Below are 23,721 nucleotides of genomic sequence, written 5' to 3'. Positions count from 1 at the left end.
TCCAAACCACCCTGTTGTCCAGGTGTATGTCAAACAGCTGTTGACCACGGGGCCGCATAATGACCCCCAGAAGCCAGCTAGGCTGGGACCCGAAACCGTGAGCCTACACCTTGGAGTCGAATGAATATTGGCAAATGCCTGGCAGGGCATGAGGTTCAACCTGTGGCAGGAGGATATGGAGTAGGTTCCGAGGCTTGCGACTATGGAGCAGTTCGGCTGGACTCTTGTCACCCACCAGCGTGGCCCTGTAGATACTAAGAAATAATGTAAGAGCTTCTTCTGGAGAACGGTCCTCCACGTATTTCTTCATATGAGTTTTAAAAGTGCAATCAAGGCGATCTGCCTCTCCATTGGACAGGGGGTGAAAAGGAAGAGAGACAAGGTGGATGACATTATCGTGGCAGAATTTGGCGAACTCTTGACTGAGAAATTGTGGGCTATTGTCTGATAGCAAGGTGACGGGAAGATCTTCAATGGAAAATATTTTTGACAGAGCCATGATGGTATTCTCTGTGGTGATAAAGGAGCATTGGGTAATGAAAGAGAAGTGGGAGGTGGCATCCGTGACGAGTAACCAGTAAGCGCTGAGGAAGGGTCCCACAAAATCCCCATGGATGCATTCCCATGAGAAAGAAGTGGATGGCCAGGGTTGGAAGGACTGGTGCGGTGTGGGAAGGGCCTGGGTGCATTTCTGACAACTCCAGACCATGCGCTCCATGTCGGCTGTCATGCCTACCCAGAAGACATGGAGACATGTGAGGGTTTTTGTCCAGGCAATACACCAGTGACCTTGATGTAAGACGTGGAGAATCCGGAACCGCAGGGATGTTGGTACGATGACTCATGGATTGGTATCACTTTCTGCACGGAGGCGCACCCCGTTGATGACCACCTGTTGATGGCAGATGTAGAAGAAGAATCAGAGGTCAGCCTGGGCGCGAGGTGGAGAAAGCATTGGCCAGCCACGGAGAACATAGCGGCACACCAGTTGCAGGAGTGGATCTGCGGTTGTCACTGCAGCCACTCTCTCAGCTGTGACTGGAAATGCAGCTAACCAATCCTGTATGTCGTCATCGACCTGAAAAATTAGGAGGTCCGATGAATCGAATGCCAAATCCTGGCCGGAGGGGAGCCGAGACAAGGCACCGGTGTTGGTATGCCATGGTGTACCTAAATTGTGAAAGGAATAGAGCCCATCGCTGCAGGTGTTGGGAAATCTTCGTGGGTAACTGGGCTGATGGGGAAAATAAGGCCATGAGGTGCTTATGCTCAGTGATTATGGGAAAAGTTGTACCGTAAAGGTAAGGGAGGAATTTGGTACAGGCAAACACGATGACTAGGGCCTCTTTCTCAATTTGGGAATATTTGCATTGGGTCTCTGTAAGGGATTTAGATATGTACGCCACCAGGTGTTCTGATCCATCCGGTAGACAGTGCAAAAGGACAGCACCAACACCATAGTCTGAGGCATCCATAGCCAAGAGGCGAGGAAGAGAGGTGTTATATGGCATGAGACACACCGCAGAGTGTAACCTCTACTTTAAGATTTGGAAAGCAGATTCACAAACCAGGGACCAATGACAAGACACATTCTTTTGGCATAGGCGATGGAGGGGCGCCGCAATGTGGGCGGCGGAGGGAATGAACTTTTGATAGTAAGCAATTTTACCCAGGAAAGACTGCAATTGGTGTACGTCACGCGGACGAGTAAGGGCCGTTATGCGGCGACGTGGGAGGAGGTAGGTGAGATGCCATTGCGGGAAATGATGTGATCCAGGTAGGAGAAGAGGTCCTGGAATTCCGTGCACAAGGTATCAACTGCCAAGAATGGAACCTGGGAAGACACCAGATGAACAATGTCGTCGATGGCGATGACAAAGGCCCGGAAGGCATCCAACCTGAAGAGATCCGCTGTTTCTGCATTGGTGACCACAAGGAAGGTAACTTCCCAGTGAACCTATTTATGCATGACAGAAACCATGAACTGACCTAAGAGGGCGATCGCTTGCTTATTATAAGTAAGATGGCACCAAGGTGTGGATGCCAGTGGGGGTGCCCCAATCTTCGCATAAGAGGAATAGTTGATCAATAAGACCGCTGCTCCAGTATCCGCCTGCATCTGCAGAGGCCGACCATTGACCTGAACATCGATCATCAATTTGGAAGAACCTGAAGACTGCACCTGGTTGATACACAAGGGTATAGGCCTCCGATGGTCATTGGCCAGATGAAGAGGGGGCTGCCAAGATCAGCAGACCGAACTGACATGTCCGTTATGGGTACACACTGCACAATACGCCCACCTGTCAAGGCAGTCTTCCTGTGCATGGTTCTTAAAGCATCCTGGGCAGGACTGCAGTCAGAGGGGCTGGCAGCACTGGTGAGGGTGCTGGGGCCTCCGTGCACCGACGGTCTGCACCAGATCTGTGGAGCCATCTGGGGGTGTGAATTCCTGGATGGCTGCCCTGTCGATGCTGTGCCAAACAGGACGGTTGGCGCCGGTCAACAGAACAGACGGTGGCAATGTCTTCGACCTCCGCCAGTGATGCGACACGCTCTGAGTTGTTGTGGTTGTGGAGGGATGCCACCTCTGCCCAGGATTCCAAATGCTTAACGACCACTGTTGAGACTTCGTACTTGAATGCTAGATCAATGATCTGGTCCGGAGTAGGATCGTCGAGTCTGAGGGCTTTGTGCCAGAAAGCCGTGTCAGTGGCGGCCTGGATGAGGTGGTTGCGGACCATCTCGTCTGCGTAAGATGCTTTGGAGACTCGTGTGTTGAAGTGGCATTTCTGGCTGAGACCTTGCAGTTCTACTGCCCACTGGCGATAGTGGAACTGTCGTTGGTAGTAAGCCACGAGAACCTCACAAATCTGAGAGAAAGCCAAAGAATTCGGAGGTCGTGGTTGGAGTTTCGTCAAGAGAATATACACTTTGGACTGGTTCCAGGACAAAAAGTAGAAACAACGAGCAGCCTCTTGGACAAGCTAGTGGATTTGAAAATGCTACTGGGGCTGCTTCTCGTAAGTTTCCCTGTCTTCAGCATCCTCATTGAAAGTGGGAAATGGCAAGGGCACTGGAGCCGTGCGGTTGTGCAAGATTTCCGTAAAGAAACGTTCCTATGTATCCTGAAATGTCTTGCAAAACAGTTGAAAACCTTGTAGTAAGTCGTGCACACTTTGGACCAGCTGCTGAAGTACAACTTACGCCATGAGGAAGACACACGCAGGCACCAACTTGTCGTCACTTGTGCTGTGACTGACAATTCGCAATTTTTTTCACAAACACAACTTTTATTGATGTAAGTTCACATGGTTGATGCCTGAACAACAAACGAAATGTAACAATAACGATGCCAGTAAAAGCCTCTTAATAGAGGCAAACAAAAATTCACTTCTAATTTTCCACAAAGGTTCATGGCAACACACATAAACTAGTAAGAGTCCAATTCAGAGACGAGGATGTGATCTTCAGTGGTCAAAGTACACGAGGTCGGCAACTGGAGTGAACTGAACTTCTGGACTGGTTCTAGCCCCTAAATAGCTGTCTCCAGCCAATCAGGTTTTGGCGTAGTGATACTTCCTGCAGGCCATGGCTCGAGCTCCGCCTGCAGGAAGTAGTGTTTGAAATGTCTGTTAACATCATCTTGTATGTAAATAGCCGGTGTTTACCATGGTGCTTTTGGTACGCCTTGTGGTGTAATATTGGTTGCTGACCCTCAGGGGCTACCTGGGTTCCGGCATAATATCAATAAATATGATACATTTAATGTTGACAGATGCAAATTATTTTTGTGTAATGGAATGTCTTCGAGAGCTAGGCAACATGTCAGTATTTAGAGTGTGAAGTATGACTGTTACTGCTGCATGTATAATTTCCTTTCTATTGGAAACAGCTGTTTCCATTCTTGATAATGATTGCTTATGGTATTGATGTTTTTGATTGGTGATGCACTGAAGAAACAATATTTGTGCTAATTAACTGATAACTGTTATTGAAAACTAATATGAATTTTCTGACAAGAGCGAATGATAAATGAAATTTTGGGAATATAATGTGAGTTTAAGTTTTATGTTTAGTGTAGGTAGCAGTGATGTAATGACCTGACCCATCTTTCATTGCCTTAACCTAATATAACTAATAATCATTTATGATATTATTATAATGATTCTATTATCTCTGTGGTATGTAAAAATATATCCTTTGACATGTTGGAAAGTGATATGGATCAGGCTGTTGATTGTAAGAACATAGTGTCCATTCTCTTTATATTATTCTAAGTAATTTTCTGTGTGAGTCTGCGAATAAAGATGTATATGTATTATGTGTGAAATGTCTGGTAGGCCATATGAAATTTGTTATTGCAGGTGTAGGTTTGTAACATTACTGATATACTACAGTACCTTGTTTTGTTTGGTTTTCTTTTTGTGTATAATAGCAAAGGTGACCAACTACAAGGGCATTGACGTAAGAGACGGAACACAGAAGAGCCAGTTGGATCTGTGAAAAGGATGGACCCATTTACAGCTAAGTGTTTGAATTGGAGGTGTTTGTGCAAGTGAACAGTGAGGCGGTTGAAACAGTGTGAAAGTGTTGTTTTTCTATTTTTCCCCTCGCTTTCAGAAATAGCAGAAACTCATTGATTTTAAAGAAATGTTCATGTCTGTCTGATGTAACACATTATTCTGTACTTGAATATATTTTGTACTGTTTGTGTCCACCTGCTTAGCTGGGTGATAACATGCTTGCTTCCCTTGCAAGTGGGCCTGGGTTCAATCTCTGGCCAGGTTGGAGATTTCCTCCGCTCATAGACTGGGTGTTGCCTTGTCCTCATTATCATTTCATCCTCATCACTGGCACACAAGTCGTGCAATGTGGTGTTGAATGAAATAAGACTTGCACCTAGTGGCCAAACTTCCCCACATGGGGCGTCCTGGCTAATGATGCCATACGCTCATTTCATGTATTGTTTGTACTTACTTGTAATGTCTTTGCACTGTAGGTTTATGGCCAAGGAAGGTACGGTACCCCAATAATTTGAATGTGTAATTAGAAAATATCAATAATTGCAAATATTCATGCAGAATGACTCTGCAGAATTTGAGTGTGCTAGGAGACATATTTCAGTATTTGGACCTAAACAGTTCTATAGTACAGTAATGCAACTTTAGTGTAATGCATTTTATTTTCCATGAAATTGTCTTTTGTGTTAATTGTTGTTGAAATTTAGACAGGAGGGTACTTTTGATTGTAAGTTATGTGATAACTACTGTGAGATTCTGAACTTTGACAACATATTTTTATTACCTTAATTTTTCTGTACCAAATGACATACAGTATTGATTAAATAATAATTTCAAATAATTCACTTCAAGTTACAATATGGCGAGGGGATTCACGTTTGCGTAACGTTTTCTATAATCCAAAATTATCATGATTCTTGTAGTCCACCTCAAATAGTAAATTCCAACCTAGCCAAATTTTAAAACATCGTATAGTTAAAAAGAAAAAAAAGGCTTCTTCTTGTGCCAGTCTTTATATGACCAACTCAGTCATGAAATATTCAGTATGTAGTTTGTAAGTAAATTAGTAACATCTGCACAATGTGCCCCAATTCTGTTATGACAGTGCGAATGAAATTCCAAACTGCAATGTTATCTCTTGGCAAATTGCAGCATTATGATTCTTGAGGTTTCAATAGTGATGAAGGCAAAGCACTAGCATTGCCGCAGCAGGTGTCCTGGTAATGAATGTAACAGTATGTGTCTGACACTCATCAGAAAATGTTGGTAGAGAAGTGAACTTTTGTGTTAAGTTAGGTAAATCAGATAGTGAAACGTTTGATTTGATGAAAATTGCTTATGGTAGTGATTATTTAAGCCATTCAAATGTTTTTAGGTGGTATGCTCTATTCCGTGATGGCAGGGAGGACATTAAGGACCCACCATGAACATCAAAGTTGCAAACAACCCCCATCGACAAAAATGTGAAAAAAGTACAAGATCACTGCGTCAGATAGATGTGTTTCTGCACAACTCATCAACGAACTGTTAAGAATACCGAAAAACTATTATGGATAAAATCTTGGCTGCGGATTTTTCAAAAGGCAACTCTGCCATGGTTTGTGCTGCCCACATTTTCAAGCTGTGAAAAACATGTCTGAGGTCAACACTGTAAAGATCTGTTAAAGGCACCCCAAAGTGATACTTATCTCACAAAGCTGATTGCAACTGTTGACAAGACATGATGTTTCCAATGTGAGCTCACAGAAGCCGGAACTAAAGAAATTGCATTTGTAGCAGAGACATGTTAAGACAATACTAATAGTTTTTATCGATTCCAAAGGAATCATTCACAAATACTTTGTACCAAAAGGACAAGTGTTCATTCTGAGTATTGGCTCGTCATCCTCCATTGTTTGTGGGCGAGAATTCGTCGAATTCGACACAAATACTGACGGGCAGATTCCAGGTCACTCCTCCACAACAATGCCCAGTCCACAAAGCAAAGTTTGTGAGCAAGTGTTTGCCAGCAAAAAATGGATCACAGTCTTTCATCGTCCACTGGATTTAGCCCCAGCAAACTTCTAGTTGTTCCCCAAATTGAAACTGCAATGAAAGGACACAGTTATGAAGTAATTGAGGATATAAAAGAAAATTGTACTGCGATACACTGTGTATGTTGGACATGCCTCATTGTTGCTTCATGCCACAATTACATAACTACATCTATAGTCTGCAAACCACTGTGAGGTGCATGGCAGTGGGTACATCTAATTGTATCAGTTATTAGAGCTTCTTCTTGTCCCATTCACATATAGAGTGCAGGAGGAATGACTGTTGAATGCCTCCATGTGTTCAGTAATTATTCTAATCTTATCCTCACGGTCCCTATGTGAGTAATCTGTAAGGGGTTGTAGTATATCCCTTGAGTAATCATTAAAGCTGGTGCTTGAAACTTTGTTAATAGACATTCTTTGGATAGTTTACGTCTGTTTTCAAGAGTCTGCCAGTTCAGTTCCTTCAGTATCTCTGTGACACTTTCTCATGGGTTAAACAAACCTGAGATCATTCATGATGCCCTTCTCTGTATATGTTCGATAGCCCCTATTAGTCCTATCTGATATGGGTCCCACACACTTGAGCGATATTTAGGATGGATTGCACGAGTAATTTGTAATCAATCACTTTCATAGACTGATGGCACTTTGCCAGGATTCTACCGATAAACCAAAATCTACCGCCTGCTTTACCCATGACTGAACCTATATGATCATTTCATTTCATATCCCTAGAAAGTGTCAAATGTAGATATATGTATTAGTTGGCCAGTACCATCAGTGACTCATGATATTATAATCATAGGATACTACAAAAAAAATGGTTCAAATGGCACTGAGCACTATGGGACTCAACTGCTGAGGTCATTAGTCCCCTAGAACTTAGAACTAGTTAAACCTAACTAACCTAAGGACATCACAAACATCCATGCCCGAGGCAGGATTCGAACCTGCGACCATAGCGGTCTTGCGGTTCCAGACTGCAGCGCCTTTAACCGCACAGCCACTTCGGCCGGCAGGATACTACATTTTTTCGTTTTGTGAAGTGCAAAATTTTACATTTCTGTACATTCAGAGGAAGTTGCCAAGCTCTGCACCACTTTGAAATCCTATCATAATCTAACTGAAGGTTTATGCAACTTATCTCAGACAGTACTACGTTACAGATAACTGCATCATCTGCAAAAATTACTATTAATATTGTCTGCAAGGTCATTAATGTACAACATGAACTTCAAGGGCCCCAACACACTTCCCTGGGGAACACCCACAGTTACTTCTGCATCTGATGATGACTCTCCATCCAAGATAACATGTTGTGTCCTCCCTCCTTTAACCGTGACATTCACCCAAATTATTTCACATTTCCGATCTCTTTCAATGTCCTTCGATACTATTGCACTTTTTATCGCTATAAACACGCCTCCCCCTTCACTGTCCAGCCTGTCTCTGCGGTATACATTCCAATCTGATACATTTCTGCCAACGATGATCAAGTTTTCTGAACCCGTCACGGAAGAAGTCGACACTCTGTTTCCACAACCATAGTTTCACAGTTCTCTCAACGTCTTCATCAGAAGGATAATGATATTCCCGCAGATCGTCTTTCATTATCGGGAACAGACGGAAGTCAGAAGATGCTAAATCTGGACTGTATGGAGGATGCCGTACAGTTATGCAATTCAGTCTCTGAAGTTCTGCTATAGTGCACAGATCTTCTAATAGCCAGGTAAAGCAATAATGTGACCCACAAATTCTTGTGAAATGCCAGTTGTGCTTGCAATTCTTCTCTGAGTGATACAGCGATCGTCCTGAATCAACCTGTCAACATTTTTCTTGTGAAACTCGGTGGTTGCTGTCACAGGACCTGCAATTCTTTGTTTGTCACGCAGGTAAGATGTTCCTGCCTCAACATTCTTAAACGTACTCGCCCAATAATTCACAGTACTCACATCAACACAATTACCATAAACTGCTTTCATTCTCTGATGAATCTCCTTTGGGGTGACACCTTCTGCTGCCAAGAATTTAATGACTGCATGTTGGTTAAATCGCATTGACCGACCATCTGCACAGGGTTCTATACTTTACACTGTAACGACACAACCGTTCAATGCTAAGGCTTCCCGCCAACTGGAGCTGTAGAGAAGAGGCTATGGAACAAGCCAATACCAGCCGCATTTCAGTGCTGCCAACTCTTGAAGAGCTACGAAGGTGGAGGCATTACTTTTCAGTCAATCCTCGTACATTCATCTCTTCAGTGGTACAAGGATTAAATTGGGTCATTATCCTGGACTTTCCTTTGTAAAGGAACATTTTAAAATGGAGTTTAGCATTTCAGCTTTTGCTTTGTTACTCTCAATTTCCTGGTGTATGAAAATACGTGCTCTGTTCACCGAGAAACTTAAATAATTGGATGTTTAGTTAGGTAAAAGTGAATTCTGCAACCTAAATTAATTAACATATCACTAGAACTGTGTTGTAATTATCCAGAATGTGTAATGTGATTACCAGCAGAGTGGACTATTGTTGGACTAAGTGATGCGTGTTATGGACTACCTTAAATGAAATACAGAAGTCTAATAATATCTGATGTATCATTAAAGGACTGTACTAAACACGAACTGTGTCATTTTTAGCTAAATGTGTACTGATTATTTTGCACCAGTGTTGAAATCTTCACTACAGTGATTGTGTGTACTAGCTTGAAAACATGCACTAATGATATTTTCATAGCATAAAAACTGGTCACTGTAATTAGTAACTGGACTTTAAGTGAATAAAATGTGTATGTTGATACCATGAAAAACATGGTGTCATGTACATCAATGAACAAACACCACCTGCATATAGTAAGATTTTCAGCTTTTCTGTGATCAAGACTATCAAGGAGAGCCTACAAAATTCAAGCCATTTCCTTTGCATACTGATGCTTGTTCATCTTTTCTTTTGCATACTGGCCATGTCTTTGTTGTTACTCAGTCCTCTTCTCTCCTGTGGCTCCCCCTTGCAACAGTCAGAGTTGAGAACAACTGGTTGGTGGGCGCTGTCTAACATGTTATCGCCATGAGTCGGTTCTCTGTTTAACTGCTCAAGATAGTCTTCAGATAATGCACTTAAAAAAATTTCACTGGATTCTTTGACCCTGCCACCAGTTATAAACGTTTGAGTCTCCCAGTCTATATCTGGCAAATTAAAATCTCCACCCAGAACTATAACATGGTCGGGAAATCTACTCGAAATATTTTCCATCTGCTAATAAAAGTACCACTTCACATCAGTCGCTTCTGAGCGTGAAAACCTTCCACAAGCCAGAAGCGCTGTGAGATGTCCTACTCTGAGACGTTAATGATCTGCACCGTGCATCCTTCTGAACCTCCTTCAGCAGCCTGCTTTATTTATTTATTTTTATTTATTTACACATCAAGTTCCGTAGGACCAAACTGAGGAGCAAATCTCCGAGATCATGGAACATGTTAGTACATGAAATTACAACATAAAAATATTAACAGATAGAAATAAAATGTTTATGAACAAGAAAAAAGTCAATCTATAAGTTTAAGTAAACGCAATCAACAATAAAACAAGAATCAGCTAAATTTTTCAGGAAATTCCTTGACAGAATAGGAGTAGTGACCCATGGGGAAAATCTTCAGTTTCGATTCGAAAGCACGTGGGTTACTGGAAAGATTTTTGAATTCGAGTGGTAGTTTACTGGAAATGAATCCAGCAGTATATTGCACACATTTCTGCACAAGAGTTAGGGAAGTCAGATCCAAACACAGGTTTGATTTCTGCCTAATATTAACTGAGTGAAAGCTGCTCATTCTTGGGAATAAGCTAATATTGTTAACAAGAAATGACAGTAAGGAATATATATTATTTTGAGAGACCAATGTCAACATACCCAGACTCGTGAACAGTGGTCGTCAAGAGGTTCAAGAACTTACACCACCTATTGCCCGAACAGACCGTTTCTGAGCCAAATATATCGTTTTAGAGTGGGAAGAGTTACCCTAAATATAATACCATACGACATAAGCGAATGAAAATAAGCAAAGTAGAGTAATTTTCGCGTCGAGCGATCACTCACTTCAGATACCCTTCGAATCGTAAAAATGGCAACATTAAGTCTTTGAACAAGATCCGAACGTGGGCTTTCCACGACAGTTTACTATCTATCTGAACACCTAGAAATGTGAACTGTTCAGTTTCACTAATCATATGCCCATCCTGTGAAATTAAAACGTCAGGTGTTGTTGCATTGTTATCTTATAAACTGCAAAAAGTGAGTCTTACTGTGATTTAGCGTTAGCCATTTACTTAGGTCATGAACTGCTCTATTTGAAAACGGGCCAATGTTGCACACAACATACTTTACATCTTTGCTTCATCTCTTGATATCCCTCTACGATCCCCCTCCCCCCCCCCCCCCCCCCCAAAAAAAGAAAAAACTTCCCTCTAATACTAAATTGGTGATCCCTTGATTTCTCAGAATGTGTTCTATCAATCTATCCATTGTTCTAGTGGCTTTGTGCCACAAATTTCTTTTCTTCCCGATTCTCTTCAGTACCTCATAATTAGTTACGTGATGTATCCATCTAAGCTTCAGCCTTCTTCTGGTCTAAACCGCTTATCGTCCATGTTTCACTTCCATACGTGGCTGCACTCCAGACAAATACTTTCAGAAGTGACTTCCTATCACTTAAATCAATATCAGTGTTCGTAAATTTCTCTTCTTCCGAAACGCTTTCCTTGCCATTGCCATTCCACATTTTATATCTTCTCTACTTCGGCAGTCATCAGTTACTTTGATGTCTAAATAGCAAAACTCATCTACCACTTTTAACGTCTCGTTTGCTAACTCAGTTCACTCACTGTTGCCTGATTTAATTCTACTATATTACCTTCCCCAGCTTTGATCTGTTAACGCTCATTTTATATTCTTCTTTCAAGACACTGTCCATTCTGTCCAACTGCTCTTCCAAATCGCTTGCAGTCTCTGACAGAATTAAAATGTCTTTGGCAAACACTAGAGTTTTCATTTCTTCTCCCTGAACTTCAGTTACTCTATTGATCTCTCAGTGTACTGACTGATAAACATCGGCCATCGGCTACAACCCTACCTCACTCCCTCCTCAACCACTGCTTCCACTTCATGCCCCTCTACTCCTACAACTGCCGTCTGGTGCTGTACAAGTTGTACATAACCTGTCGCTCCCTGTATCTTACCGCTGCTATCTTCAGAATTTCAAAAAGAGTATTCCTGTCAACACTGTCAACAGCTTTCTCTAAACAAATGCCAGAAATGTAGGTTTGTCTTTCCTTAACCTCTCTTCTAAGGTAAGTCGTGGAGTCAGTATTACCTCGTGTGTTCTACATTTCTCCGGGATCCAAACTGATCTCCGCCAAGATCAACTTCTACCAGTTTTTCCATTCTTCTGCAAAGAATTTGTTTTAGCATATGGCATCCATGACTTATTAAACTGATTGTTCGGTAATATTCACAACTGTCAGCACCTCCCGTCTTTGGATTTGGAATGAATATAATCATCGTGAAGTCAGAGTATTTCGCCTGTCTCATACGTTTTGCTCACCAGTAAAAGCGTTTTGCCATGGCTGGCTCTCCCAAGGCTACCAGAAGTTCTGACGGAATGTCGTCTACTCCTGGGGAATTGTTTCGACTTACATATACTGTGCTCCGTCAAATTCATTTCGCAGTATCAAATCTCCCATCCCATATTCGTCTACGACCTCTTCAATTTCCGTAATATTCGCAACACTTCACTCCTTTCAGTAATACTTACACACTCATACAACATACACACTGCACAACGTTTTAGTTTTTGGCTGGGACAAAGCTCTCAAGGAGGTATGTTGTCAAACAAATAAATTAATATGGTCACAATGCCCCAATTCAGACCAAGGTTTTCTGGAGGTTTCCTTTGTTTGTAAGGCGTATGCCGGTACTGGTATGCTCTTCCTATTTATTCCCAGTTGTGCTCCCCCATCTGCCCCACTAACAGCTTGTCTGATATTTGACTGAATAGAACCGCTACTCTCCAATGGGCCGGATCTCGAATAGCTCGCTCCACTCCTAGGTGTGAAAATAAAAGAAAAAACTTTTCTTCTAAATTTCCCCTGTGTAGACCGTCTATATACTCCTTCCACATTGCAGGCTACTCTTCCCTGCTTAGGACTGTTTTCCCACCTGAGCTCTTGATATTCATATAGCTGCTTCTCCTTCCTCCACAGGCCTCTTTAATTTTCCTGTAGGTGGTGGCTACCTTTTCCCTAGTGGTAAATGCTTCCAAATCCTTACATTTGTCCTCGGGCCATTCCTGCTTAGCCATTTTACACTTACTGTAAATCTGAGGTTTTAGAAGTGTGTATTCCATTTCGCCTGCTTCGTTTGCTGCCTTTTTATTTTTCTTCTTCCATTAGTTAAATTCAGTATCTCCTAAAGTATCCAAGGATTTCTATTAGACCTCGTCTTTTCACCTATTTGATCCTCTGCTGCCTTCACGATTTCATCTCCCAAAGCTACCCATTCGTCTTTTACTGTAGTTTTTCCCCTATTCTAGTCAATAGTTGCCTAATGCTCCTTCTGAAGCTCTCAGCAACAGCTAGTTCTTTCAACTTATCCAGATCCCATCTCCTAAATTTCCTACGTTTTTTTAAAATTTAATCGTTTTTTTAATTTAATCGGTCTGACGTAACGTGTGTCTCTAACTGAGCAAATTGACGTTCGAAGCAAACTGTCGTGTTTGCATTGATCCTCGCTATGCCAGACAAGAAGAGGCCAGGGCAACGCCGATGCAAATGGCATGCTCAAAAAACATCAGACGATACGGACGTGTCCTACACGGCCACAACCAGCAAGGTCGTCTCCAGACACGAAGAAGAAGACGCAGCGCCACTGACGGAGCAAGAAGAAGCTGCAGCCGCCACCACGGGCGAACTCGTCACAGATGAGCCCGCCAACCACGGCAAGACACCAGTGATAATTCCCAGCGTCTCAGCAGAAGCCACAGCAGATGCAGGACTGACGCCTGTACCTGAGAAGGTCTCGATTCCAGAGCTCTTGTTAAAATATACAGGAGACAGGTCGTGGGCGAACTGAAAGCCGCCATCACAAGGAGACTACTGCACCAAGGCAAGGGGCGACAGCATTCTGCTGTCGTTGTCCTTTGCCACTCAGGCAGCGCATGACGCTACCGCGAGACTCCTGGCTGAGCACCTCGCCATCGAAGCACCACCCATGTACCCCAGAGGGCGTGAGACGGGGAGGCAACATTACGTGACTTCCAAAGGATCATGACGACGGGGGAAGTCGTCAGAGAGCTAACTAGTTCTGCTTCTTCGCCAGGTCACAGACAGGAGAGGACCGCCAGTCTCCCTGTTTATAGGCCCAGCCTTGCACACAGATAATGAAGAGATCTTCCACGAACGGAAGTTGTTCCGATTTTAAGCCGTAGTTACACCAACGGCCTCTGATACGCCAACGGCCTCGGACATGGACGGAGTGGAGCAGTGCTTCCGCTGCCGGCAGTTGGGCCGTGTGGCGAAGTGCTACTGTGATAGCCAACGTGCGCAAAATGCGCGCAAGCGCACGACACGAGCGCCTGCACGAAGACACGGTACGCCGCACCGACCTGTGTCAACTGCGCCGGCATTCACGTGGCCAGCTTTCGCGGCTGCCAATACGTTGACGCCACGAGAAGCAGAAACCAAGACGCAGGCGCAGGAGGAAGGCTCCCACTGTAGCAGCCGCCCGAACCCCGCCACCAAGATCACAGGCGCTCGCCCCACAGGCAGACAGCACGAACCTAGCAACGGGATACAAAAAGTTCCGCAAGATGATGACGGAAACCATCCGACTGCTAACAGTGCAATTCTCAACTACTCTGGTGGCAGTAATGGAGGCAACCTCCTGCAGATGCCCGACGCTCCAGCTCCCGCAGAAACGCCGCAAGCTGACAAGATGTTTAACAAGATACAAACGGCCGTGACCCCTCCTGTCCGCCCCCAGGGACCGACAATGTCAGCATTGGCCGTTCTCAGCGACATCCTCGCCCACGCGCCTGCACCATCGCTGCTCCCAGTGACTTGCGCTCCGCGGTGACACAGCTCATAGCCCACACCGAAAGGGCGAGCCTCCCAGACACGGACATGTACGACAATGTCGGCAACAGCGAAGGAAACCAACGACGTCCCTTTTATCTTCAGAGCCACGCCAGCTTCCCCTCAAAAGAAGGTAGAGGCGACCACCGAACCAGTCAAGACGCCTACACTCTCAGACACACCATCTTCGGCGCTTTAGACAAACTGTAGGTTTAAGAAGAGGGTGCTTGGCGTGATGGGCATCATCTGCAGACAGATCCTACAATGACACTTCCTGGCAGATTAAAACTGTGTGCCCGACCGAGACTCGAACTCGGGACCTTTGCCTTTCGCGGGCAAGTGCTCTACCAACTGAGCTACCGAAGCACGACTCACGCCCGGTACTCACAGCTTTACTTCTGCCAGTATCTCGTCTCCTACCTTCTTTCAGGAGTGCTAGTTCTGCAAGGTTCGCAGGAGAGCTTCTGTAAAGTTTGGAAGGTAGGAGACGAGATACTGGCAGAAGTAAAGCTGTGAGTACCGGGCGTGAGTCGTGCTTTGGTAGCTCAGTTGGTAGAGCACTTGCCCGCGAAAGGCAAAGGTCCCGAGTTCGAGTCTTGGTCGGGCACACAGTTTTAATCTGCCAGGAAGTTTCACATCAGCGCACACTCCGCTGCAGAGCGCAAATCTCATTCTGGAAACGTCCCCCAGGCTGTGGCTAAGCCATGTCTCCGCAATATCCTTTCTTTCAGGAGTGCTAGTTCTGCAAGGTTCGCAGGAGAGCTTCTGTAAAGTTTGGAAGGTAGGAGACGAGATACTGGCAGAAGTAAAGCTGTGAGTACCGGGTGTGAGTCGTGTTTCGGTAGCTCAGTTGGTAGAGCACTTGCCCGCGAAAGGCAAAGGTCCCGAGTTCGAGTCTCGGTCGGGCACACAGTTTTAATCTGCCATGAAGTTTCACATCAGCGCACACTCCGCTGCAGAGTGAAAATCTCATTCTAGATCCTACAATCTTTCGCTGATCCTGCCACACACCCAAGGTCACGTGCTCTAAAGACCAGGCTAACAAGAAGTAGCCTCTTTTCACAATGAATATACACTCCTGGAAACTGAAATAAGAACACCGTGAATTCATTGTCCCAGGAAGGGGAAACTTTATTGACACATTCCTGGGGTCAGATACATCACATGATCACACTGACAGAACCACAGGCACATAGACACAGGCAACAGAGCATGCACAATGTCGGCACTAGTACAGTGTATATCCACCTTTCGCAGCAGTGCAGGCTGCTATTCTCCCATGGAGACGATCGTAGAGATGCTCGATGTAGTCCTGTGGAACGGCTTGCCATGCCATTTCCACCTGGCGCCTCAGTTGGACCAGCGTTCGTGCTGGACGTGCAGACGTGCTCAATGGGGGACAGATCCGGAGATCTTGCTGGTCAGGGTAGCTGACTTACATCTTCTAGAGCACGTTGGGTGGTACGGGATACATGCGGACGTGCATTGTCCTGTTGGAACAGCAAGTTCCCTTGCCGGTCTAGGAATGGTAGAACGATGGGTTCGATGACGGTTTGGATGTACCGTGCACTATTCAGTGTCCCCTCGACGATCACCAGTGGTGTACGGCTAGTGTAGGAGATCGCTCCCACACCATGATGCCGGGTGTTGGCCCTGTGTGCCTCGGTCGTATGCAGTCCTGATTGTGGCGCTCACCTGCACGGCGCCAAACACGCATACGACCATCATTGGCACCAAGGCAGAAGCGACTCTCATCGCTGAAGACGACACGTCTCCATTCGTCCCTCCATTCACGCCTGTCGCGACACCACTGGAGGCGGGCTGCACGATGTTGGGGCGTGAGCGGAAGACGGCCTAACGGTGTGCGGGACCGTAGCCCAGCTTCATGGAGACGGTTGCGAATGGTCCTCGCCGATACCCCAGGAGCAACAGTGTCCCTAATTTGCTGGGAAGTGGCGGTGCGGTCCCCTACGGCACTGCGTAGGATCCTACGGTCTTGGCGTGCATCCGTGCGTCGCTGCGGTCCGGTCCCAGGTCGACGGGCACGTGCACCTTCCGCCGACCACTGGCGACAACATCGATGTACTGTGGAGACCTCACGCCCCACGTGTTGAGCAATTCGGCGGTACGTCCACCCGGCCTCCCGCATGCCCACTATACGCCCTCGCTCAAAGTCCGTCAACTGCACATACGGTTCACGTCCACGCTGTCGTGGCATGCTACCAGTGTTAAAGACTGCGATGGAGCTCCGTATGCCACGGCAAACTGGCTGACACTGACGGCGGCGGTGCACAAATGCTGTGCAGCTAGCGCCATTCGACGGCCAACACCGCGGTTCCTGGTGTGTCCGCTGTGCCGTGCGTGTGATCATTGCTTGTACAGCCCTCTCGCAGTGTCCGGAGCAAGTATGGTGGGTCTGACACACCGGTGTCAATGTGTTCTTTTTTCCATTTCCGGGAGTGTATTACCAAGAGTGTAGTCACCGCCAAGTCAACAAGTCATTGAACCAAATGGTGACAGACTGAAGTGGTCGAGAAGGAAAGCAACGAGAGAGAGAGAGAGAGAGAGAGAGAGAGAGAGAGAGAGAGAGAGAGAGAGAGAGAGAGAATAAACAAAAAGGAAAAAAATATATTCCTGTACTTGTAGCAGTGATTGTCACAACAAGGACTGCATCATCAGGAGAAGACAATTAAAAAAATGAAGCCACGTCTAATTCAAGTTTGATTACAGGGGAAGTTCCAGCTGTACCAACACAAGAGGGACAAAGAAGACTCTGAAGAACCAAGTCGGGCGACGTGAGCCCCGACAGTCAGCCATTTTAACTCCTGATGATGATGATGGCGGAGACAGCTCAAGTGTTTTTTTTTTCGAAGTGATGTGGCTTGTAAACCGAGAAGATGTTATTAAAACCATTTCTAGTATGACGAGTGAAAAATTTGGTTAAATTTTCTGAATTTATGAAGTGCTTAGGAATTGCCATCTTGAACTGTTTTTAAAGGTTATTGAGAAAATTTAAGATCAATGTAGACAACATGCGCACCTGGTGAAATGGGAAACTAAAAGTAACATGATACGATAGCTACGTACAATATACACAATAACAATCGTCTGTGTAAGGGCTATTTTTATGTTGCGATCACACACACTAAAAGTAACATGATACGATAGCTGCGTATAATATACACCGTAGCAATAGTCTGTTTAAGGGCTATTTTTATGTTGTGAATACACACTTCCAAACACTCTATTGGAATAAGTTGGTAAATGTGTCCAAAATTTGGAAGTATTGTTATCATTACGAAAATAGCTACACCATTATTAAGGGGAAACAACCAAAACAGTTACTGTTGTTGAAATCTGTAGACTGGGCAACTGTAGCTCTCAAATGTCGTTTTACTCCTCAGGGAGGTCGAAATGATTTTCAAATCTTTTTTGTTGAAGCAGTGAATCTGGTACCATTCCTATTGGTGAACGTATGTGCTGCAAAATTGTCAAAGTTCTTTTGGTATACTTTTTCTCCGACAGGTTGTGTGATGAAATCGCGTAGTACGGTTATTAAATCGGTTCTTTATTATACATCATACAAAAACCAGTGTGCAGTAGCCCCGTAAACAATAAAATGTCGTTTTACTTCAATTTTCTTCTCCTATAATGATATATTTCATGGATTGTGTTCAATATTCCGTATAAATATAGTTAAATTAATGTTTTTCAGTGATAATAGTAGCTAAACCAATTCAGAAAAGATGCAGAAATGTAGTTTTATGACCATGGGAGGGGGAGTTAGAACTGACAGTGCCGCCAAGGGTGCACGATCACCTCGGTACAGCTGTGCAAAGAAGTTTGGCCTGTAGGCTAATGCTGCTCGTTGATTTGAAATCACAATGCAAGACGCCAGCTCGTATCGATCTACATACTTTTGAAAATATTGTCCGCCTCACTGACGACTTATTTGATAGACTGCAAGCCAGAGATTACGTCATTGGCCGATGTACATTGTTCAACCACATTAATGTGATCACGTGTCAAAAGCCTAAGTAACAAACTTTCGCAGCGCATACCATGCAGGAAGAAAGTCAGTGAGATTCTGGAAGGTACTAACAGGGATGTGGAGCTATGTCGACTCCAATGCCACGTCCAGCTGCACTACGTTTCTCAGTTGATCCATGTCACAAACAACCCGATCCAAGTGGACCCTCAGATTCTCGATTGGGCATAAATCCAAGGAGTTTGGTGGTCAGGGGAGTACAGGAAACTCATACTGGTGTTCTGAAAACCACACAAGTACACTGCAAGCTGTGTGAAACGTTGCATTTTCTGCCGAGGAAAAAACAAACTGCATGTAGGGGTGGACACGGGCCCCATGGACATATGTATACTTGCGTTGTTTCACTGTGCCTTCCGGCATAACGAAATCACGCAGGGAATGTCACTAAAACATTCCCAGATCATAACACAGCTTGGACCCTTCCGACAACTGTTGTGGGGCGTTTGCTTCCAGATGTTTCAAGCCGTACATGCCAATGCCCGCATGTCACTGTAAAGGCCACTTATCGCCACTCAGTGGATATTCAGTTGCGATATTTGCATGCAACATGAACTATGAATTTATGTTGACTATTCCTGCGTCTAATGCCTCAGTCGAGAGAAGCTATTCAGCCATGAAAAGGATAAAAAATCATGTATGTAGCTCATTAACTCAAGAACAGGTTACCAGCTTAGCTGAAAATGGCCTCTTCTGGCAGCTGAGATATGAGTTTTACGACTCAGTGTTCAACGAATTTCGCAGAATGATAATTTCATATTTTAAAAGGACATTTCATTATTTTGTAACTGCTTGCCTTAACAAAAATTTCAATGTTACCTTTCTGAACATGTATTCGTGGGAACCCCACGACTACAAGGAACATCGCTGACAGTCGACTGATACCACCTATGCGACCTTTGACACTTAATTCGTTTAATCTCTTGTTGTGTATAGTTGTATCTGACTTGTAAGGCCGTAAGCAAAATAAAAAGTGTGCTCTATCAGATCCGTGTAGATTATTATACTCCTTGCATATTATCCACATAGCGTAGCACTACGCTGGTGACCTACAACGACCATGTTCCATTCAGTGTAGGACTTTCACGGTTACTGTGTGAGTACAATTCTGCTACTGTACCCCCACGGTTCCGGACAGCAGCTCTCGTGCTACAGTACGTGGAGTTACGGACAACATTTTTCACGCACCTCAAATTATCAAAAGTGATAGTGACCCTCCAACAGTGCTCCAACAATGAACAATGGTGCTGAACAATGGTGTGTGCTCGACAGTCTACTCTGTGATTTCGCAGTGGCCTCTGTTTCGCTCACAAGCCACATTAAGCCAGTCACTTGGATTCACGTTCACTCGCTTTGGCCGATGAGTGAATTGCTTCACTCTGGGCCACTTGCAGCCAGCTGCATTGCCTTCCGATTCACCTACCATCCATCAAGTCGCGCCGCATACAGAGCCTAATTTAAATGCACGACCATTCTTCCTCTACGGTTGCCACCATGGCAACCCAGTGGAGTGGGGACTCATCTTTTTGGCCGTTCAACCACCCTTGTGGTTTGCCATTGTTGACAGCATTCTTACTTTGAGGGTAATCATCAGTGATACCTCAAAATTCGTCATACTGCTTTGTCACCTGCGTGAACAACAGGATATGATCACCGATATCATCCTCACCCCACCAACTGATTTACTCGAAAACTTCATATCTGATTACATTCTTTGGACATTATGGGTTGTCAATTTGCCCTCACAAATGCAACTGGCCATGCTCGTTCATGAGCAAGTGCCACTTGATGTATGGTGCTGAACAATGGAGTGCAGACAGAATGTTTTCCATCATCCAACATCAACAATGTATTAAGAATGATGATGACAATGGCGTCGAACATGACTTACAACCACAGCAGGAGCACTTCCGATATCCGCTTACCACAACCCAATCTGACATCGACTGACCTTAAGATCATCACACATGGCCAGAGCAACGACCTTCATGCCACCTCAACAAACCCCTGCCCATTCATCTCTGATGGCTACTGCTACATTCTGTTGGTGATGGACCACATCATGTGATGGGTAGAATCAGTACCGCTTAAGGATATAATGATCGAGTTCACCGCCAAAGCCTTTATTAACACCTGGATTTCACATTTCAGCTGTCCCATGTCTATCACGACCAACCACGGTCAGTGGTTTGAATCTACCCTCTTCCTTCCACTGTGCAACATGGTCGGCACCTGGCAATTTATAATGACTGTGTATCACCCCCAGAGCAGCAGACAATAAAAGTGCCACAGCGGACTTTGGATAGAGGCATTGTGGGTGCTTCAGGGAGTCAGTACGGTCCACAAAGGCAACCTAGGAGCGATTATACCTCCATATCTGCCCGACCTAGTCTCACAAGTTAAACGGTACATCACTCACCTCCACTTACCTCCAGCTCTTCCACACTCAACACCCAAAGTTTTCACTCACAAGGTCCTCAGAGAATTCGTGATATTACGCTATGACACAGTACAACTGGAATTGCAACAATCATGATCAGGCCCTGCAAGATACTTCAAAGGGATGACCATATATTTGAGATATTGTTAAATCTGAAACCTATGACAGCGTCCCTTAAACGTCTTAACCTGGCGTGGACACTGCCAAAAGCTCTGCCAGATGAGGATTCCCCACTACTTCATCAGATAACTCTCTCACCATCGATAACGTACCTCCGACCTTCATTTTGCGACTCAATGTTCTCACCGTCCTCCCTGAAGACCTCAACATCACACTGATTGACAACAACTTTCTCATTAAGCAACAACATTCAGAACATGTACAGTTCTATCATATATCACTTCCACAAAACAGCAACGTTACCACAACATGAATACCATTGTTCCCACCTCCTGCTTTTCTGCTGATGGTATCCTTACAGACACAGCTCCATGCATGTACCCTCTGGATCATGCATTGTCTCTGGGACCACCCAGCCCTGGTGAAGATCCTGCTTCATCCCCGACCTTTGAAGCAAAATAAATGTGTGATTATGAGATCCGTGTACTGTTATTATATCTCCTGCATATTATCCACATGGCATAGCACTACACCTTGATGAAAAGTAGGTCTACAGCAGTCGATAACGAAATAAAAAACACAGGATGCTTTTTCAAAAGAACTACTACTGTCCATACCTTTATAACAAACAAAGTTACAAAAAAGAAATTACGATGGTTTATGTTCCTCTGATAGGTTAACAACATTTACTCGATTCATTTTTTATTTTACTCCTGGAAAAAAAGATATTTGGGATAATCAAGACAAATAGCACACCCTTTACTTATAACTGCAATGAATTACTGCGGCTGCTACAGATGCAAGATAAATTAGTGATAGGAGGAACTGTTAACTTTTCATTGGAATATACCACAAAGGTCTGGTTATATTTATCATTCGAGTAAGCATGTCTTTAGGGCCCAAATATTGAAAAATATCGAGATGCAGCGTACTGAATGTGTAATATCAACGGGTAATTCTTGTCGCTGTATAACCATAAATTTAACAGCGCTGGAGTGTGTTTTTAGTCAATGTTCACAAATTTAAAGCAGTGTTAATCTTCAGAAACAATTTACACATAAGAGGACACTATAAGTTATTTCCTCCAATTTATGCAGATTTACAAATCATAATGATAATTATAGTGGCCACAAAGGAAACTGTACAACTAATACCTAAAATAAAGACAATGATTACGTGAAGCTATTTTTTTAGCTTCACTAGGGATAAAGAGTATTAAAATGTGGTGCTAGAAACTAAAAAAGAAAAAAAATTCACCCCCATAATAATTTAAAGGGTACTCGACACACTTGACTGGACTGGAAGAAGTATCTAAGTGTGGCAGTTGCAGAATAATTCCTTCATTTAAGCATTTGCTTGTGTTAAACAGAGAGAGAAAGAGAGGGTAGGAGGGGGGTTCATCTGGTACTCAGCCTTTCTGCATGACTTTCGAGAGGGCATTAATTACAAGCGGAGAGAAAGGGAGTCTTAACTATACTACAGAGCTGGCAAGAACTATTGGTATACACAAGAAGAAACGCCATAATTAAACAATAGCTAGAGGACACAAAAAAAGAGGTTTCAGGGAGTAATGGAAGAGAGCACAGCCACTCCTTAGACAGGTGATCGGTCACAAACACTGACCACCACTAGACAACACCACGCCCTTTAAGCAACTTCAGCAACAAAAAGGCATTTCCACATCGCCAGACTTGCACATGTTAACGATCTGTGACAGTTTCTGTGGTCTTACTCACTGTCACATTACAACAGCTGAACCTTCATCACCAACCCTGTTCCAGGCATCTCCGTGTGACACAGGAACATAGCCACTTCTGCACAATCACACAAAGTCTCTCACATTTAAATGCCCAGGTCCAGCCTTTCATAAGGTCGACCAGCAAAGCTCCTCAATTTAGTCCTACGGAACTTGATGTGTAAATAAATAAAAATAAATAAATAAAGCAGGCTGCTGAAGGAGGTTCAGAAGGATGCACGGTGCAGATCATTAACGTGTCAGTATAGGGCATCTCACAGCGCTTCTGGCTTGTGGAAGGTTTTCACGCTCAGAAGCGACTGATGTGAAGTGGTACTTCTATTAGCAGATGGAAAATATTTCGAGTAGATTTCCCGACCATGTTATAGTTCTGGGTGGAGATTTTAATTTGCCAGATATAGACTGGGAGACTCAAACGTTTATAACTGGTGGCAGGGTCAAAGAATCCAGTGAAATTTTTTTAAGTGCATTATCTGAAGACTATCTTGAGCAGTTAACAGAGAACCGACTCATGGCGATAACAGTTGTTCTCAACTCTGACTGTTGCAAGGGGGAGCCACAGGAGAGAAGAGGATTGAGTAACAACAAAGACATGGCCAGTATGCAAAAGAAAAGATGAACAAGCATCAGTATGCAAAGGAAATGGCTTGAATTTTGTAGGCTCTCCTTGATAGTCT

The sequence above is a fragment of the Schistocerca americana genome, chromosome 2 (genome assembly GCF_021461395.2).
Source record: "Schistocerca americana isolate TAMUIC-IGC-003095 chromosome 2, iqSchAmer2.1, whole genome shotgun sequence".
NCBI classification, from domain to species: Eukaryota; Metazoa; Arthropoda; class Insecta; order Orthoptera; family Acrididae; genus Schistocerca; species Schistocerca americana.
The sequence above is the reverse complement of the archived record's forward strand: the minus strand, read 5'-3'. Positions refer to the sequence as shown.